Genomic DNA, 21208 nt, shown 5'->3' on the forward strand with positions numbered 1-21208 from the left:
GGTCAGGGACAACCTACCATTTTGCGAATCAATGATATCATTAGCGTCAATAGAGGCACAACAAGCAGTATTCACATTGTCATTCAGAATTAAGTACATCCACATGTTCAGTGTCATACGCCCGGGCAATCCCACCCCTCTTAACTGAACCTTCTAGTCCCAACATTACTCCTCGTCTTCACCCTCCTCTGAGCTATCCAGATCCTCTTCCTCAGGCAAAGGTTCACAAATGTCTCCCCTGTACGAGTTCCACGGCAACCACATCTTGTTCCACTTGCGTGGATTAAGCCTCTGTTTGTAAATCGCTCTCTCCGTCACCATAAGCATGTCCATGTTCCGGCACCACTGCGACAGTGTCGGAGTAATCGGTGCCCCCCAGTTCTGTGCTATATCCCTCTTTGCCAGCATCACACCAACAATCGCCCAGCGTTTCCCCTGCGGTGACAGATCAGTTGGACCCCACACATTCAGTAAGCATATCCGAGGGTCATGCGAGAATGATGACCCTAGTGTTTGACTGATCGTCCGTGCTACCCGCCTCCAGTAGGTGTGTATAACAGGACAATCCCACAGAGTATGGAACAACGTACCCTCCTCCCCACAGTTCCTCAGACAGTACGGATGATCTGCCCTACGTATCTTGTGTAATGTTGTGCGTATATAGTACACTCTATGTAGTACCTTAAATTGGACCAGTCTAAAACGTGTAGATATACCTGCCTCCCTAGGGGACGCCAGCGCTGCATTCCACTCCGAGTCATTCAGATCCCCAATCTCCTCCACCCATTTCTCCTTCAAACGTACCAGCGGATCCGGCAAATTGTTTAGCAGTTTACGGTAGGTGAGGGATGTTGCACCACTCTCCATGTAGTCGGTAAGGAGCCGATCCTCCAACGGAGCTGATTCCGGGATCTGCGCTCCCAATTCCAACACTGACATGAGTGCGTGTCTAACTTGTATGTATCGGTATGTTTCTGTGACCCCAAGGTCATATTGTACTCTCAGTGTCTCGAAGGTTATCACCGCACCCCTGGACGACAAATCTCCAACCGTGGATATCCCGATGGTGTCCCATCGATCAAATCCCTTGCTAGTGCGCAAATTACCAAGGGCCTTGGAGTCCCACAGCGGCGTGAGATTAGTAATCACTCCCTCCCAGCCCAGCCGTCTCTGAGCCTTATGCCAGATAGCGATCGTGTGTTTGGTAGGGCCCTCCAGCCTTCCCACCAGGCCTTTGTTGTAAAGCGGGGCCAGAAGAGTGTTCGTACCCAGTTGCCTCCTGTCCGCCATAAATGCCGGGTCATCCTGTGCACCGTGTATCCACTGGTTAATTACCTTGAGGTGCGCAGCCCAGTAGTATAATTCAAGGTGCGGGAGCGCTATCCCTCCACTGTACCAGTCCCTAACCATTTTTAAGTGCGCCACTCTAGCTGGTTTGCCACTCCACAGTAAGGCCGACAGCTGCGCCGACACTCTGCGGAAGAACAATGGTGGAACCATCTCTGGTGCGTTCTCCAGTGCATAGAGGAAGCGGGGTAACGCCAGCATTTTAAATAGCGCTGCTCTACCCAGTAACGTCAGCGGAAGGGCCTTCCAATGGCGTACATCCGCCTTCAACCTAGTCTCTAGGGGCACAAGATTCAGCTCCAAAAAGGTCGCCGAGTCTCTCGCGATTTGGATCCCCAGGTATCTGAAGGCACGGTGCTCCACTACTAACTGGCAATCCGGAGGCAGAACCGGTGGGTCTCCTCGTACCATATACAGTATGGACTTGGACCAGTTAAGCTTATAGCCTGACGCCGCGCCATGCTTCTCGCACAGGGCTAGCAGTACCGGAATACCGCTCTCAAGGTCCATCAGGTAGATGAGCATATCATCCGCATACAGGGATACCCTATCCTCCCAACCATCTCCCCAATGTATGCCCTTCAACAGCTGAGTGGATCTAAGTATCACAGCCAGAGGTTCCAGCACTAAAGCAAAGAGCAGCGGCGAGAGAGGGCATCCCTGTCTCGTGCCCCTTGCCAGTGGAAATTCCCTCGAGACACAACCATTGGCCGTCACCCTCGCAACCGGTTCGGCATATAGCAATCTGACCCATGAGATGAATCCGGGTCCTATACCCATGTGTTCCAAGACCGCAAAGAGATACCGCCACTCCACCATGTCGAACGCCATTTTGGCATCCAAGGAGAGTACCGCTGCCGGTTCCGTCAATGACGGGGCGCGAGCCAGTACTCCGTGGAGCCGTCGCAGATTCAGCGCCGTGCTCCGGTGTGGCATAAAGCCCGACTGGTCAGGATGGATCAGAAGCGGTAGGTGGGGTAGGAGTCTGGTGGCCAGTACTTTCGCCAAAATTTTATTCTCCGCATTAAGAAGTGAAATAGGGCGGTAAGACCCGCAGTCCTCAGGGGGTTTGCCGGGCTTCGGTATCGCCACTATGGTAGCCAAACGCTGGTCAGGGGGAAGCAACCCACGCTCCCGGCTTTCCACATACATTGCAAGCATGGGCGTGGAAAGCGCTTCACCCATGATCTTGTACCATTCTATCGGTACCCCATTAGGGCCCATCGCCTTCCCAGGGTGGAGCGCCGTTATGGCCAGCTGTATCTCTTCAGACGTCAAGTCCGATTCAAGTTCGTCCCGAGCGTCCTGGGGGAGAGTACGGGTCGGCACCCCTAGGAGTGATCCCTCCACCACCTCTCGTGTGACCTCAATTTCAGGGGAATAGACAGAATGAAAGTGGTCTGCCAGGAGCTCTACTATCCTAACCGGGTTGGTCTGTAACGCCCCTTCCGAATCTCTCAGCTGCAGTATTGCTCTCTGCCCTCCACGCTTCCTCTCCAACCAGGCCAACAATCTACCTGCCTTATCGCCCATTTCATAGATTCTATTCGTAGTCGCCGCCATATTGCCCCTCACTTTGCAGCGCATATGGTCCGTGTATCTTTGCTGACACAACCGGAGCGTGTGTTGGGTAGCTTCACTCGGGTTATGTTCATGGTCTTGTGTCGCCCTGCCAAGCTGCTCTTCCAGATCTAGTAGATCCTGGCTTTGTGTGCGCTTGTGTTGTGTGATAGCCGAGATTGCCTGCCCTCGTAGGACCGTTTTATAAGCCTCCCATAATGTTACCTGGGAAGTCACCGAACCCTCATTGTCAGCGAAGTAAGATCTCGTGCCCGCCTTTAAGGCCTTAGCTACGACCGGCTCTTTGAGGAAACCCGGGTATATGGGATAGAGGCGCTTATAGGTGCCAATTTGGCAGGACAGAGTGAGTAGCAGCGGGGAGTGGTCTGAGATTCCTCGTGGTTTGATGTGGGTGTCAGTAATATTAAGACGGCCCCCCCCTAGTGTGAGGAAGTAGTCAATCCTCGACAGGCTGTCGTGTACTGCCGAGTGGTATGTGTACTGGCGGTCCTCTGGGTGTAATTGCCTCCATATGTCCACCAACCCCTGTGCTTCCAGAAAATCATGTAATTTGGAGGGCCCTGACGAACGCGCGTGCACGGGGTAGCGGTCCATTGAGCTATGTACCACCGCATTGAAATCACCCCCCACTATAAGATCCCCTTCCGGGAGGCCTAACAAAAAGGTACCCAGCTCTGGGAGGGCTATGGCGTGTAAGGCCGGCGGGATGTATACTGAGACCACATTAAGCGGCCTCCCTTCCCATTGGCCGTGAGCCGCCGCAAAGCGACCCTGTGTGTCGGCGCTAACTGATTGTATAATAAACCTAGACGAACGATGCATTAGTATCCCAGTACCCCTGGATCCTCTAGTAAATTCTGAGTGAATAAGCATTCTATATCCTCTCCTATCAAGGGCCCTGGTGGCCGTGCCCGTCAAGTGAGTTTCCTGTAACAATACCAGGGCCGGGGTCGCCCTCTTTATACTTTGTAAGACCAAACCCCGTTTCACCTTATCCCCCAGGCCCCTCACATTCCAAGACATCAGGGTCAGCGGAGACACTCGCCCCATATTAGCATCCTCCCCCCCCATGGCAAGAGGAGCGGTCGGGCGGCCGACCGGTGCCTAGCAATAAACAGTCAAAAAAGTGAACATGTAGTCCCCCTTGCGGTACCCCTACTCTGCACGCTCTATTCTCATGGAACAGACCCTGACCCTGCGTAGCATTTGAAAACCCAGAACCCATCCTACCCCCAACTCCCCCCCTCCCTGCCCCCCTGCTCAACGGACTCAGAACTGCCCGCCCCCCCAACTCAGCAGAGTGCCCGATCCCAACCCAAAACAAAGTACTTGCTTGCTGGGGTGAAGGACCCTCCGGTATCAGCGGCCTCCACCTACGGCCGCGGAGGCCCTCCGCCCAGTGTCCAAGGCGGCACCGTCATTCAACATATTACTCAGTTCAGCCGTCCAATAATCATGAATCACTGTTCCTCCTCCGCATCATCCTCCTGAAGGTCGGTCAAGGGGGAAAGTGCCACTGCACCCTCCTCAGCGGATTGTGAACTCTGTTGGGAGCCTGCATTACGGTTCTTGTTGTGCCTGTTAGAGCGACGCGGGGGGTCCACCTGTCTCCAACCCTCTAGCCACTCCTGCGCCATTTCCGGGGAGTCAAAAAACCATGTCTTATTGTCTGCCACAATTCGAAGCTTGGCCGGAAACAGCATGGAGTATGAAATTTCTCTCGCCCTTAGTTCCTTCTTCACTTCGAAAAAGGTTCTCCTCCTCCGTGCGACGTCGGCCGTGTAATCAGGAAAAAAGGCTACAGTAGAGTTCTGTATCTTAAGAGGTGGAGAGTTCCTTGCCGCCTGCAGGATGGCATCACGATCCCTGAAGTTAAAAAGTCTTGCAATGATCGGTCTAGGGTTGGCCCCCGTCTGCCTGCGTCCTCCAGGGACCCTGTGCGCCCTTTCCACCGTGAAGAATGCGGAGAGTCCTTTAGGTTGAAGTTTCTGCTTGATTAAGTCCTCCACATATAGATCCATTGCCCTTGTGTCTTCCGATTCCGGCACACCTACGATACGAACGTTGTTCCGCCTCGAGCGTCCCTCCTGGTCATCGAGTTTCTCCCGTAGGACCTTATTCTCTTTCAACACTTTTTCCATACCAATCTGCAGCTCAGACACATCTTCCACTAAGGACTTGGTCACCACTTCCATATTGTTCACTTTCTCCGACATCTTATGGAAATCCGCCCTTATGAGCGTGATTTCGGCCGAGATCGAACCAACCGTGGCTTGTACTTGCGTGAGGGCTCTCATAACGTCGTCCAGAGTCGCCTTCTTGGTCCCCGCTGTCTCCGCTGACTTGCCCTGCTGCGATTTGGCATCGGGGGGTGACGATGCGGAAGTGGGCTTGTCGTACGCAAATCGGTCAAGGCGGGATTGCGACCCCCCCGCCTTCGGACCTTTGCCAGCCATCTTATCCGTGGCGGACGGCCAACCCGTGTGAAGTCGGCGTCCCACGCCACCGAGTCAGTACGTCGGTCCAAGCCGCTCCCAGGGCACGCACAATGTGCTAGGTCGGATTGCCAGGCAGCACCGGGCCCCCCCACAGTGCTCCGTCGCAGCGTAGAAAGAATTCCGCCTCACTCGTTTGTGGGGCGGGTGTGGGAGCCGCCAGTCCAAGAAGTGTGGAGTCGCCCCAACCGCTGCGCCCTATTCGTCACCACTGCCTCGGCGTCCTCGGGGCACTCAGTCCGCTGTCCCGGTCAAGCTGTCAGGGCAGTGGACACCGTGGCACAGGACGGATCAAAGCTGAGGAATCAGTGCCAAGCGCTAGGCCCCCCGCTATTGCAGATAGTGCTGGTGAGGGCCCTACGTGTCGGAAGATCCCCGGCGGGTCAGGGTGTACCGCCCGTCAGCCAAGCCCCAAGATCTAGCACTGTCGGTTCAGCTCAAAGTGGGATCTACTGCGTGTGAGCCCGGGTCCGCAGTGCGTGTCCCAAAATGGCGGCTCCTCACCACCGGAGCTCACTGGTCCTCCCGACTCCGCAGGCCGACAAGATTTGAGCGGCCCCCCCCTCACCTCTCCTACTCGGCGGGGCGTCCGGGTGTGTACTCCGCACCGGCAGACGCCGGCAGTGCGTTTGGATGGTGCGGGTCCCTCTTTCCCGTCGCCAGGCTCAGGCGGGCGCTTCCGGTGTTCCTCCGCCCGGAACAGCACACTTCCTGTCCGCTGGGCAGGGCAGGACACTCCCCGGTCCGGGTGCCGCGTACAGGCCCCCACTGGCGTCGGCTGGAACTGCTGATTCTGATCACCGATCGTGATCCCGATAACATAGGACGCCGCCGCCCGGTCCTGGGCGTCGTAGCCTTCCCGCCTGGGAAGTATTACAAGCGGATAATTGCACGGATAAGCTAGGAGGCCGCTTCAATCACGGAGCTCTCCTCTCAAGCTGCCGCCGTCTCCGGCTGCTGGCCACGCCCCCCCCCTATGCCATATTTGGGCCGAGAGTGATGTTGGTCCCGTAAGGGTTCCACATTCAAAGGAGGTGTAGAGTGCTCGTTTGTAGCCAGGTGGTTGCAACTGTTGACGATCCATGGCATATCCTGGATCTCCAGGGGGACAGTGCATCCATTGGTTGACCGTGGCAAGCTGTGTCACTAGGTAATATTTGTGATTGTCTGGCAATGCGATTCCCCCATCGCACCAATCACAGGTCAAATTTATGAGAGCTATACGAGGAGCCTTCCCATCCCACAGAAAGGTTCTCAATTCCGATTCAATAGTACGGAAATATACCACTGGGAATGGAGTGTTTTGCAGAACGTACAAAAACCTGGACAATGCCATCATCTTAAATAATGCCGCTCTGACCAGTAGGAAAAGCAGCAGTTTCCTCCAGTGGCAGACATCTTTTTTAAGTCACATCAGGGGGGCCATGGAGATTATGGTCGATGAAGGTCTTTGAGTTCACCCTGACATAGATCCCTAGATATCGGAATCCATCCCTAGTCGCCTTTACATCAGTATTCTGGGCTTGCTGCAGGCCTCTCTCCTGAGAACAAACAACATTGATTTAGACCAATTAATGGTGTACCCAGAGTGTCTCCTGAAGGATGTGAATATATCTTATATCCTACTCAGGGAAGTGCGCGGGGATGCCACGTACAATAGAATAGGCATATTCTGTGCTCCCACTTCTCAGCCCATCGCAGGTCTCTTATTAATGGGTCTGCATGGACACAAATCGCCAATGGTGCCAGGACTAGGGCAAACAATAAGGGTGAGAGGGAGCAGACTTGTTGGGTCCCCCGTCCTAAAGGGAATTCTCTAGAGATCTTTCCGTTAGCTATGACTCTTGTCAATGGTGCAGTATACAGCAGGCGTACCCAGGACAGGAAGTTAGGGCTGAAGCCTATGCGTTTGAGCACTGCAAAAAGATATGGCCATTCGACCGTGTCAAAATTCATGCGGGCGTCAAGTAATAGGGTCAGAGCGTCTTCTTGAATTAACTGAATTTGTCCCAGTCCCCCGTGGAGACGTAGCAAATTTAAAGCTGTACTCCTGCCAGGCATGAAGCCGGATGGACGAATTTGTTAACAATTTTGATCAGTCAAAGGGCTAGGAGTTTCGCCGGTATTTTAACTTCAGTATTGAGGTGGGAAATAGGGGAAACATCCTTTACAACGCAACTTTTACCACGCAGTGCCTTTACGACGCAACTTTTACAACGCAAACCATTACAACGCATTGCGCTGGGGGGCACTCTAGGATCGGGAATAGATTTAATTTACTATCCAACACCTTCCCTACTATCCACGGGGACTGGAGTTGGAATAGTAAATTAAACTATTCACTATCCAGCGCCCCAAAGCACTATGCGTTGTAAAGGTATTCGTTGTAAATACCGCGTTGTAAAGGCATGCGTGGTAAAAGTATGCGTTGTAACGTCATACATCCGGGAAATAGGCCTGTAAGAGAAGCAGTTCTCGGGCTGTCTACCTTCTTTGTGCATGACTACTATAGATTCCAGTCTTTGATCTATGGAAAGGTCCCCCTTTTCACGGCTCTCTATACACATGTTCAGTAAATCAGATGTTAGGAGTGCTATGGTGGATTTGTATAGCTCTATTGGGAGTCCTGACGGACCCACTGCCTTACCTGGTGCGGTCTTTCGGATCGCCTGAGCTATTTCTTCTATGATTGGGTCCGCTTCCATAATGTCACTATCTTCCGTTAAAGGGTGGGGAGATGCAGATCTGGAAAGAGATCTAATGCACTGTCCACTGTTGTCATACCCATTGGGCCATATCATTTTTCGTAGTAATCCTCAAAAGTGTCTGCTTAATCTTGTGAGTCCGTAAGGGATCCCCCCTCCTCCTTCTGTAAAATTTGAGTGACCACCTGCTCGCCTTTTCTCTCTTATCGGGCCATACTATCAGTTTCCCCAATTTTATTTCCCGATTCATATATACGGTGTTGGGTTGCATGGTAGCTAAGTCTTGCCGCCTCAGTGATCAGTTCCCTATAAGCCTGTTTCTAAAGTGCCATTTCGTGCTTAACATCAGTAGTGGGGTCCGTGGCTAGCTGAGTCTCTAGTGCCAGGATTTCTTGTTCAATGTTTTCAACCTCTAGCCTAGATAGTTTTTTGTGTCCAACAGTCAATGATAATGCTTCACTTTTAATTACTGTTTTGTAAGCTTCCCAGAAAGTTCGGGCGGACCTTACAGAGCCTTCGGTTTCTTTAATGAAGGAGTCAGTGGCTTTTGTCAGGCCCTCCCTAATACCCTTCCTGGGTCCTGGTTTGTCAATCCTATATATGGCCCAAATAGGGGAATGGTAAGATATCCCTCTCGCAAAGTGACGTACCTCACAAAATCTCGATAGTCAGTGACCAAGAGTCAGTAACAGGCTATCCGAGAAAGGCTCCTGTGTGCTCCCAAATGGAATGTGAATTTTTGAGTTGTGGGGTTTTCAACGCGCTATATGTCTACTATCTTCATTGCCATACAGAAATCTGTCAGGTGTGTGGTAGAAGGTGTAGCCGTCCGTGGAGGGGAACGGTCAAGCAATAGGCACATTGTCATGTTGAAGTCTCCTACCATGAGGAGCTCACTGGGTGGGAGTTCCAAAAGGAGTTTACCAAGGTCTGGCAGTGTGGTCCTATGCAAGGCTGGGGGTATGTATACCGACGGTGTATTTATCATTTCCCCTTCCCACGTCCCTGAGAGGGCAACATATCAGCCAAGAGGGTTGATCCAGGAGCGATGAATCGTCAACTGTAACTGTTTCTTTAATAGTAAGGCTGCCCCTCTAGAGCTTGTCGTAAATCCTGCATGTGCCATCATTTTATATCCACATCTCTCTAGGGCCTTACAAGTGTTGCCCATTAGATGTGTTTCTTGGAGTAGTATCACTCCGGCGAGTATCATTTAATAAATTGTAGCACAACTCTTTGTTTTATCTTGTTGCCCAATCCATTTACGTTCCAGGAAAGAAAATGAATCTCTGGTTTTGTCTGTATTCCCATTTCCGCTTTGTACTATTTTCAATAATCGTGTGATAACAAGCCTGCATACGACCACACCGAGATGCATATATTTTGTAACTTCAATTTGTGCATTTCTCAGCCGCCATACCGCGTAGCAAAACATTCAACTCCCCAACCCCTCGCTCCCAAACTGAACCACCCCCCACCCTGCCTTCCTGCATGGCAAGCTCAAAACTGCCCGCCCCCCCCCCAAACTCTGCAGAGTGCCTATTGCCCCCCTCAACGCATTATAGTAAAGGGAACAGGAACCTTCCCTCAGCATTTCACCCGGACCTTCCCATACATTAGTACTGTCAAGAGTGTCCAGATCACTCAACGGTTTTATTCCAAAGGGGTCATATTTCAAACCGGTCATCTCTCTCCATTCTGTTAGCATCTGCACAATGGATCCTCCACCCACCTTCTGTATTGTCTCTCTCACCTTCAGCCAGTCGGCTAAAACAATGTATGTGGCTCATTTATGGATCTGGTTCAGGGGACAGTCTTGCCTCTTCTTGTTGTGCATTCCGAGGCAAGTGTCTTGTTGATTCTCCTGTTGTACGCTGCTGTTGTCCTCGCTCGGTCTTGACTGCTTTATTTCCGGCGATACTCTATCCACCCAGCCACTCTCATTCTTCCTCCAGTGACTCAAAAAAACATGTTTCCCCTCAGCCTCCACTTGCAGTCAGGCAGGGAAGAGCATCGCATATCTCACTACCTTGTTTCTTAGTTATTTTTTTACTTCAAGGAAACTACGCCGTAGTCTCTGCACCTTGAGCGTGAAGTCTGGAAAAAAGGTGATGCGCGCGTTCTCAATGAGCACCGGAGGTGCACTTCTGGCAGTCTGAAGGATTACATCTCTGTCCCTAAAAAAAAAAAGATCCTGGCTAGGATAGGTCTCGGAGCTGCTCCCGGTCATGTACTCCCGTCTGGTATTCTGTGGGCCCTTTCCACTGAAAAATATTTGGAGAGGCCTCGGGCTGCAGTTCCTTGACGTTAAGTCTTCCACGAAGAGATCTGTTGAGGGTCCTTCCGCTCGTTCCGGTACCCCTAGTATGCGGATATTATTACGCCTTTCTCTCCCTTCATTAACTTCCAGGCAAACCTCCATTGTGGTATTAGCTTCTCGTAGTTCCCGGACTTGCTGCTGAAGGGTCCTGGTAACTTGGTCTAGGGATGTAGTAGTATCTTCTATTTCCTTCACTCTAGAGTTTATATTAGGGAGGTTTGACACTCCCATTGTGATTTTGCCCATTCTCATCTCAAGCAAGGTTTTTATACCCTTAATCACCGTCATTATATCTTGCAATGTTAGGGATTCTTCTTCTGATGGAGTAGGCCCCGTTGCTGCCAAATGGTCCCGGACTTTGTTACCCGGACCCCCGTCTTCCATAAGAACGAACTGATCCAGTTTTTCTGGTGGGCACCTTTATGGCCTTTGCCACCCACCATTGTGGCTGATTCCAATACCTACTGAAATAATTCAATGGCTCAGCGGGGTGGAACGGGGGGAGGGAGATTTGTAGGTGAAAAGGAGTACTCACAGCTGCCTACCTCTGAAGCGATAGCTTGCCCCACACGGCCTGACGGTTTTCCCCCTGTCTTTCCTCAGAGTCTTAACCACTGTGATGTCACCATCAGTGGCTGGATTGTGGAGCTATCCAGTGCAGAGTCTCCTGGGACAATGATAATCCATTTAATGGTTCTTACGTTGGGCGAGTAGCCCCAGCTTTCTGTGTCCCGCGTCTCCTCTCTCCTACCCGGTCCCCACTCAGGCTTGTGGATCACAGAGAGAAAGGGGAGAGCGAAGCGCCGCATGCCATCGGCAACGCACCATCCCAGCTTCTCAGTACGCCGAAGGGCGGTGCCACTCCTCATTGTGGAGATCGCCAGAGCACCGAGGCCAGCATCACTCTGTCTTCAGGACGCTGGGCTCCACGGGTTTAGCTTTCTGTGTCCTGCGTCTCCTCTCTCCTCCCCAGTCCCCACTCAGGCTTGTGGATCACAGAGAGAAAGGGGAGAGAGGAGCGCCGCGTGCCATCGGCAGCGCACCGTCCCAGCTTCTCAGTATGCCGAAGGGCGGTGCCACTTCTCATTGTGGAGATCGCCAGAGCACTGAGGCCAGCATCACCCTGTCTTCAGGACGCTGGGCTCCACGGGTCCCCCGTTTAGGCTTGTGGGCTACAGGGGGGCGGGGGAACGAAGATTCGCCCACTGCCTGCAGTACACTGTCCCGGCTTCTCAGAACACTAAAAGGCAGCTCCTCCCTCTGCCGAGCAGGCCGCCGGAGCCCGGAAGTTTGCACCATCTTCATTCTCGGGACCGCTGGTTTCTTCTGGTTCTCCTCAGAAGAGCAATCAGCCCATCAGCATCAGATTGCTCAGAGGGGCGGATTAGTGAATGGAGAGATGTAAAGGCGTGGTCGGGTGTTGGAGCCGCTTCACGAAGAGGCCATCTTCGTTGCCGGCTGGCCACGCCCCCCTAGTGGAACTCTTCTTAATTAGAACCGATAAATCCCTAGATTAAGTGGAGCAAAATATCTATGTGCACTTCACCTTTTGTCAAAGCCACTCTCTATCTGCTTAATAGATGAGTCTCCTAATGCAGGCTGGAGTTTAAGTAAGTAAGCATTTGCTGTGATTTTCTGGGATTGTTTAAATACTTGACATTCCATGTTAGGACTTTGACCTTTGTATTGACATTAATAATCTTCAGCGGTATGGCCAACTTATGAAATTTTCCTGGTTGAAGCAAGAATGATCAAACACCCAAACTGACCCCAACATTCAAGTGCTTCACTCCATATTAGTCAAAATCGACCAATGAGAAGTTATGTCAACTAGTAATACCTGTTTTAAGTCAAAATGCATTAAGTAGCCAAAGTCAGTTTCCCTACATATCCCCATGTGAAAGTCAGAGATGCATTAGTAAAAAAACTCATTTCAGCATCAATTAAGATCCCTAAACTGCACAGCAAGAGGCATGATACTGAACACAGGAAGGATTAACATTATGTTATTTTACGAGAATTCCAAAGAGCAGAAAATACCTTGAAAGGTGTCCTGCCCTAAATCAACACAAGGAAGGAAATGTCTGCATCAAAGCACAGACAGGGTGCAGTTAACCGACTGGGGAACAGCTCGACAGGTCCTAGTTATTGAAAAGTGAGATCTTCAAAACCTTTCAGAACCTTAGTAAGGGTGGGACAAGTCGTAAGTGACCTGGTAGCTCATTCCAGAGCTTTTCCGCCTTCACTGGAAAGGTTTTATCCCCTGTGCAAGCCAGATTCAATCTGTGCACAGCTAACAGTTGCGCTCCAGAGAATCACAGGCAACGTGATAGTGTCTAATTGTGAAAATTCTATAAAGTGCCCAAGGCAACTGTGATGAATTGCTTTGAATACTGGGGAAAGGGTTTAAAGATCACCTTCTTTTAACCATCATCAGACGGAAGGTTTACTAATCTATCACTGCACTCAGTTATTGTCAGTAAGGTGTGAGTGCTCTGTTACTCTTTTGAGGAGAGTGATGACATAGCCAGCTTGCGGTCCCTGTATCTGGTGATGGATAACCCTGCAATAGTGATGCATCTATTAGGCGTGAAGACAGTCGTACAATCCACCAGAGTGTACCGTCTTAATCATTATCATGGCTGCTGGTGATAACCAGATCGTGGAAGGAAAAGCCTCCAACTTTTCTGCTGGAAATCTGTGACACTTTGACAGTGGAGTGAACAGTCTACATATGAAAAATATCTAATGAACATATACATTCACAGTATGATTAAAGTCGTTCATACCATATCTCATCCCTAATACCTACACTGCCTATAGAGTATATAGTGGAAGCTGTAGATGGTTGCCAGTATATAGTGGAAGATGTAGATGGTTGCCTTTTAGGTGCAATGTCTATATAGGTAATAATGCTAGGTGTAAGTGCCTGTCTGGATATTTTTTGTGTGTTGCCTTAAAGGATCACTGTATATGTGTGCGTTGTGTATTTACTAGTGGCTTTAGATTTAATCTGAATGTGCGAAAGCACTATGTCAAGACAAACCTTATGTCTATTTGTCACTGCTTTTCAAATTAAGGACATAATGCAAAAATAATTCTTCAGCTATGCCCCAAAAAGTGTAAGGTCCAGACCACGTTTCCCTTTCACCGTTTTCTAGGCTCGTGGGCGAGTTAGACCCTGAATTAATTTCCGAAAATTATGGCACTTAAGGAAAACATTTAACTGAGAAATTGCACATGTAAAATACATAACATACCCAACAATTTAAGGAAAATGTCTTGATTTCATTTTGCGTGTTTGAAAAGTCTTCAGTTTTGTAAACTTAGTCCAACGCTCGACCAGTAAATTTCGAAGAAGACAAGCTGTTCTTCCATTGTGGATTCGGGTTAAATTACCTATAAAAAAAATGTTGTTTTACTGAGATATCTTTTAACATATTGCTATTGAGTACACCCGTTCACAGTATCTTCACACTACACAGGTCACAACAACGCCACGAATTTGTATTCAAAGACATAACATGCATACCATTTATATCTTAAAAAACTGTATGGTCTACTTTGTTACGTAAATAAGGGCCCGATGTAGGTAGGCAAATACCGGTCGGAAACGGCCGAAAATACCGATTTTCTGCAGTTTCTGACCGGTATGTGGACATTGAGATGTAGGGACATGTAAAATTACAGAATCGGTAATTTTACTGAATCTGTAATTTTACCGATTCGGAAAAATACCGAATTGGTAAAATTACCGATTCTGTAATTTCAGACGTAGGTAGCACTGTTTTCAGTGCTACAAGGGTTTCAGAATTCGTTATTTACCACCAACTAGAAGTTGGTGGTAAATAATGAAAACCCTTTAAAAAGCATTTTTTTTGCTTATTAAACAGTGCCATGTTGCAGACATACATGCCCTAAGGGCATGTATGTCTGCAACATGTGCACCCATGCACAATTGAGGGGTGCAACAGGGTGTCAAAGTGACACCCTGCCACCCTTCAATGTTTCCCCCAATTACCGAATCGGTATTTACCGATTCGGTAATTGACATTCATTCCTATATAGGCCCATAGGAATGAATGTCAATTACCGAATCGGTAAATACCGATTCGGTAATTACCGAATTTTACCGATTCTGTAATGAAATCGGTAAAATTACCTAAATCCCCATTGCCAGTTCCTAAATACCGAATCGGTATGATTCGGTATTTAAGAATCGGTAATCTGGGATTAACTACATCGGGACCTAAATGAGAACATTAGTTTTGCTAGGCTCCAAATGATGCAACATCGTGCTTTTGATGCCTTTTAAATACATGCAAATGTGCACTAAAATGTATCTAGTTATGCAAAGAGGTAGATAGCGACAAAGAAAAGAAAATCTAGAGGCTGCAAACATTAGTAACAATAATGAATCCGTGAAAATCAGGTTTAGGAAAAGGGGCTGGCTAATAGGCATAAAACAATCCGAATAATCAGCCGGGAATTCTTGAATTCCATGAGCCTGGTTACAGAAGTAACAAAAACACAGAATAAAGGACTGCCAACAAACTCCAAATTCCAGTTGCTCATGATCCGTACAAGCATACTAAACGCAAGCTAAAAGCTTTCAAGGCTAGGTTCAAACTGCTACAGCTACATGTCATACCAAAAGAAAGATTAAGACTAGGATCAAAGTTAAAACTGCTACAGCTACTGTGTGGATGTCAAACCAAACGAAGGAATAATGCTGGGATCAAACTTCTACCTCTGCATGTCATAACAAAATTAAGATTAAGGCTAGGTTCACACTGCTGCAATCACCCTGTGCATGTCATAACAAAAGAAAGACTCGGGCTAGAATGTAACTGCTACATCCACCCTGTGTATGTAATACCAAAGAACAAGTTACTGACCTTCAGTAAAGCCTTATCTGGTAGACTCAATTTAGCTGCAGATTCCTTCCCTTAGAATATCCCCAGGCGTCAGACTGGATCCGGAAGGTTTTTGAGCAGTAACCCTGTATGCCGGTAGGTGGTGCCGTTTGGCTGCGTTGTCCACGCCAGTAGTGACATGCGAGTTACGTATATAGGTGCCACCTCGGTGTGCTGAAGTCAGTTACTTTCACAACTTTCCATACCAGGAACGCGGAACTACGAGGAGAATTGACGACCAGTTTAGAAAAGACTAAAGCTCTAAAAAGGATGTCCCTTACACCTTAACCGGTTCGCAGAGCGGGAAGGGTGGGGGGGCCTGTAAGGAATCTGCGGATAGATAGAGTCTTTATCATATGAGGCCCCACCGAAGGTAAGTAACTTGTTCATTTGATAGAGACTTCTGGCCGCAGATTCCTTACCTGAGAATAGATACCCAAGCAATACCTCCGGTCTGTCTGCGAACCGGATTAGGTCAAAAAGTCCTGTAGGACCAAACAGGCGAAGTGCCTGTCACGATGGAACATGACTGTCCAGGCAGTAATGTGTTGTGAATGTGTGCAGTGATGCCCATGTCACTAACCTGACAGATGTCTAAGAAAGGAAAGCCGCATGCTAACCCAGTGGTTGTAGCCTTGGCTCTGGTAGATTGAGCCCGCAGGACCTCAGGGGGATGTTTCTTGTCCAATGTATAGCAGATCGTAATAGGAATGGAATGGAATAGGTTTTTATATAGCGCGATAGCTACCCGCAGGCGTCCTAGCGCTTTAGCAGAATACAGGTGGGAGAGGCGGGTCGAGGTTATCTGCTGAAGAAAAAGGTTTTTAGTTTTCTTCTGAAAAGCAAGATATTAGGTTCCGAGCGGATAGAGAGTGGAAGGGAGTTCCAGAGCCTAGCCGCGTTTGTTGAGAACATTCTTCCTCCACTTCTTTCTCTTTTGAACCTGGGGTTAATGACTTGTAAGGCGAGGGTCGACCTCAACTGCCTATTGGGGTGGTAGGGGGTGATTAAGGTGTGATTCAGGATTGCTCCTTTCCTCCAGTAGGCACGGTGGGCGATGCACATGCTTTTGAAGTTAACTCTATCCTTCACTGGCAGCCAGTGAAGAGCTCTTAGTTCAGATTTCACTGATTGCCGGCGGGGAATGCGCAGGAGAGTACGGGCAGCGCAATTTTGGATAACCTGCAGTTTTTGTTAGGGTGGATTCGGGGGCTCCTAGGTATAGGGCATTTCCGAAGTCCAGCCGGGAGAGGATTAGACCCTGGACCATGATCTGTCTGGCCTTGAAAGGGAGGAGCGGTAGGATCTTTCTTATGAGTCTAATGATGCCCATACAGGTGGCTGCTAGTTTGGTTGCCTGGTGGCCGAAGGTAAGTGCGTTGTCCAGCCAGATGCCCAGGCTCTTGATGGTATCCCTGGCTGGGGGTGCTGGGCCTAGGGCTGGTGGCCACAGAGAGTCAAAGGATTTTAGGGGGGAGTTGCCCAACACCATTAGCTCAGTTTTGTCGCCGTTTAGCTTCAGGTAAGACTGGCTCATCCAGGTGCATACTGCTTCCATGCAGCCTCTGAGATCGCTGGAGTAAGAGGAGGGGTGAGTCAGTGTAACCACCAGTTGCGTGTCGTCGGCGTAGGACACGACTTGAACGCCGAAAGGGCGTATTATTTCTGCGAGGGGGAGCATGTAAATGTTAAACATTGTAGGGCTCCAGGACGAGCCCTGGGGAACCCCACAACTGAGCGGTTTGCTGGGCGAGGTGGTATTGCCGTCACAGACTCGAAACGAGCGGTCTGAGAGGAAGGAGTGTAGCCAGGCTGCAGCAGTGGAGGTTATCCCTAGCTCTGACATTCTGTGACGTAGGATGTCATGGTTCACAGTGTCGAAGGCGGCACTGAGGTCCAATAAGATGATGGCCGCAGTGCCGCCCTGATCCACGATTTTTCTAGCTCCTTCTGTTACTGCTAATAAAGCAGTTTCTGTTCCGTGCATGGGGCGGAACCCTGTCTGACAGGTATCCAGAGAGTTGTTAGTTTCCAGGAATTCTGTGAGGCATTGGTTTACGGGTTTTTCCGCAATTTTTGTTATCCATGGTAGCAAGGAGATCGGGCGGTAGTTCCCTGGGTTCATTTGATCGAGATTGGGTTTCTTAACTGTTGCTTGTTTCCACTTCGGGGGAACAAGCCCTGCTGCAAGAGAGTTGTTGATCAAGTTCAGGATGATGGGGAGGATGGTAGGGGTAATTGTTCGTAGGAAACGAGCTGGGGCTGGGTCACTAGGGGAGCCAGACTTAACCTGTAGTATTATGGTTTCTAGGCTGGTGGGATCCAGAGGTGAAAAAGTTTTAAGGGAGGGAAGAGGGGTAGGTCTGGTAGGGGGCTGTTCTGATAGGGGGTGAAGGGGTGGGGGGGAAGGAGGAGTAGATTGTGGCTATTTTGTTGTAGAAGTAGTCTGCTTGTTCATTGCAACGAGTTTGAGCGGTCAGAGGATCCGGTAGCTTGTCGGGGAGTTTGAGCAATCTTTTTGCAATCTGATAAATCTCCTTGGGTTTTGATGCTGCTTCGTTAATCTTATTTTCGAAGAAACTGGCTTGAGATTTTTTTAAGTTAATTTTATAGTTTGTTATGGACGCCCGATATTCAATTTTGCTGGTGTGAGAATAGTCAAGGCGCCATTTTCGTTCCAGTCTTTTGCATTCTCTCTTACGAGTGCGCAGGTCCTGTGAGTACCAAGTGGCATTTTTTAGTCTTTGTTTGGGTTTGATGTCCTTGAGTGGAATAGTAGAGTCTAAAGAGGTGGTAATCCAGGTGTTAAAGTTGTCGTTGCTGATAATCGGATCGGGGTTGTTTTCTGGAGCAGAAGCTTCCAGTGTGGATATCCACAAATTGGTATTGAGTTGTGACCATTTGCGGTTTCTACTAAGGGCGGGGGTGGAGTGGGGCGAGATTCTGATGGTGCCCATGAAAAAGGGATCAGAAAGTGGTCCGTTCATGGGAGGGTGATGGGAGGACTAACTGTAAAATGGGTACAGTTACTAAAGATTGGGTCCAAAAGGTGACCTTTTTCGTGGGTGGGTTGCAGTACTGGCTGGGAAAGATCAAGTGCTAGTAGATTATTGCGAAGTTCGGCGGCAGCCGAATCCAGGGGGTCGTCCAGGTGCACGTTTAGGTCACCTAATAGAGTGTAATTAGGTGAGGAGCAGATATCATTGGCTATCTCTGGGGCGAGCTGGTTTATAAAGTTAGTCGGAGTGCCAGGTGGTCGATAGATAAGAGTCCCTGAAAAAGTGCAGGTGGGGGAGAAGTCCAGCGAGAAGGTGAGGTGTTCGCAGCTGGATAAGTTAATTGGAGATGAGCGGCAGGTGTAGCAACTTTTATAAATAATAGCTATGCCGCCGCCTTTCCCGGAAGAGCGATCAGCTCGAAGTATTTGGTATTCTGCAGGGAGTGCTTGGATGACATCGGGGTCGCAGTCAGTTTGGAGCCATGTTTCCGTGAGGAAGATGGCGTCGGGGTCTTTGTCTGAAATCAGCAGGGCTATTTCTATGGCATGTTTAGGGAGGGATCTGCAGTTAAGCAGAAGCATGCGGAACGAGGGGGGAGGTGTGGGTGGGTGGCTTTGATATTTACAGTGTGGGCAGTTAAAGTGTTTTGTGGTAGGATCCCATGATGCGAGGCAGAGATCATTAGTGTATCCTCGTAGTTGATGTAACTTGTTGGGGGAGTAATGTGTGGGGGAATTTTGGCTAGCGGTCATGGCCCCTGGTCCCGGTCGGTCGCGTACGGGCGCAGACGGGCTTGCCTTTGGCGCGCCTTCGGCGCCCCGCCGGCGCCGCCGCTGCGCCCGTCCGCTGCGCCTCTTGGGTAGGGAAATCATTTTGTAGTAGCTGGGGCCTCGGGGTGGGAGGGGCCTAGCGCAAGTGATCGGGTTCCTCACCCAAGATGGCGGGCCCGGAGTTCTAATGCGACAGGAGAGCCGAAGGCTCTGTCGAATTCTCGAGGGGGGGGCAGGACCCGCTCTCACTCAGCGGCGGCCTGATTTGTAAGTACCAGAGTACAGAATGTAGATTTATTTAAAAAGGTGCAATTTCTACAAAGTAGGCTTTTCTAAGTGCGCGATTAAAACAAAATATGGCTTTTCAAGTCAAGCGGCAAAGTTTTTAGCAGGTTTTTAGCGCTGTCCCGGCTTCCGCCTCAGGACCACAACACACACCACACTCACACGTAATCAGTGGGGAATGGTGTTGATCTTGTTCTTTTGTAGTAGCTGGGGCCTCAGGTGGGAGGGGCCTAGCGCAAGTGATCGGGTTCCTCACCCAAGATGGCAGGCCCGGAGTTCTAATGCGACAGGAGAGCCGAAGGCTCTGTCGAATTCTCGAGGGGGGGCAGGATCCGCTCTCACTCAGCGGCGGCCTGATTTGTAAGTACCAGAGTACAGAATGTAGATTTATTTAAAAAGGTGCAATTTCTACAAAGTGGGCTTTTCTAAGTGCGCGATTAAAACAAAATATGGCTTTTCAAGTCAAGCGGCAAAGTTTTTAGCAGGTTTTTAGCGCTGTCCCGGCTTCCGCCTCAGGACCACAACACACACCACACTCACACGTAATCAGTGGGGAATGGTGTTGATCTTGTTCTTTTGTAGTAGCTGGGGCCTCGGGTGGGAGGGGCCTAGCGCAAGTGATCGGGTTCCTCACCCAAGATGGCGGGCCCGGAGTTCTAATGCGACAGGAGAGCCGAAGGCTCTGTCGAATTCTCGAGGGGGGGCAGGATCCGCTCTCACTCAGCGGCGGCCTGATTTGTAAGTACCAGAGTACAGAATGTAGATTTATTTAAAAAGGTGCAATTTCTACAAAGTAGGCTTTTCTAAGTGCGCGAATAAAACAAAATATGGCTTTTCAAGTCAAGCAGCAGGTTTTTAGCGCTGTCCCGGCTTCCGCCTCAGGACCACAACACATACCACACTCACTCGTAATCAGTGGGGAATGGTGTTGATCTTGTTCTTTTGTAGTAGCTGGGGCCTCGGGGTGGGAGGGGCCTAGCGCAAGTGATCGGGTTCCTCACCCAAGATGGCGGGCCCGGAGTTCTAATGCGACAGGAGACCCGAAGGCTCTGTCGAATTCTCGAGGGGGGGCAGGATCCGCTCTCACTCAGCGGCGGCCTGATTTGTAAGTACCAGAGTACAGAATGTAGATTTATTTAAAAAGGTGCAATTTCTACAAAGTAGGCTTTTCTAAGTGCGCGATTAAAACAAAATATGGCTTTTCAAGTCAAGCGGCAAAGTTTTTAGCAGGTTTTTAGCGCTGTCCCGGCTTCCGCCTCAGGACCACAACACACACCACACTCACTCGTAATCAGTGGGGAATGGTGTTGATCTTGTGCTTTTGTAGTAGCTGGGGCCTCGGGGTGGGAGGGGCCTAGCGCAAGTGATCGGGTTCCTCACCCAAGATGGCGGGCCCGGAGTTCTAATGCGACAGGAGAGCCGAAGGCTCTGTCGAATTCTCGAGGGGTGGCAGGATCCGCTCTCACTCAGCGGCGGCCTGATTTGTAAGTACCAGAGTACAGAATGTAGATTTATTTAAAAAGGTGCAATTTCTACAAAGTAGGCTTTTCTAAGTGCGCGATTAAAACAAAATATGGCTTTTCAAGTCAAGAGGCAAAGTTTTTAGCAGGTTTTTAGCGCTGTCCCGGCTTCCGCCTCAGGACCACAACACACACCACACTCACTCGTAATCAGACACAGGACAATTCATTGCGAGATGGGCTGCTTTTGCACAGCCTTCCTTTTTTTGGCTCCAACATAGGCCACAGAGTTGATCATCCATCTGGAATACCTTTGTGCGATTATGGTAG

General features: G+C 49.7%; 1 protein-coding gene across 4 annotated transcripts in view; it reads right to left on the bottom strand.

The window, feature by feature from the left end:
* BICRAL (BICRA like chromatin remodeling complex associated protein) overlaps positions 1–21208 on the bottom strand; it is an 883634-nt gene that overhangs the window by 652900 nt on the left and 209526 nt on the right. For all 4 annotated transcript variants that reach the window (XM_078649712.1, XM_078649709.1, XM_078649710.1 and 1 more), the window contains one exon: positions 13709–13847. The gene's annotated coding sequence lies outside the window, so the exon portion shown is untranslated. The remainder of the gene's footprint in view (positions 1–13708; positions 13848–21208) is intronic.

This window comes from Lissotriton helveticus, chromosome 6 (assembly GCF_964261635.1).
Source record: "Lissotriton helveticus chromosome 6, aLisHel1.1, whole genome shotgun sequence".
NCBI classification, from domain to species: Eukaryota; Metazoa; Chordata; class Amphibia; order Caudata; family Salamandridae; genus Lissotriton; species Lissotriton helveticus.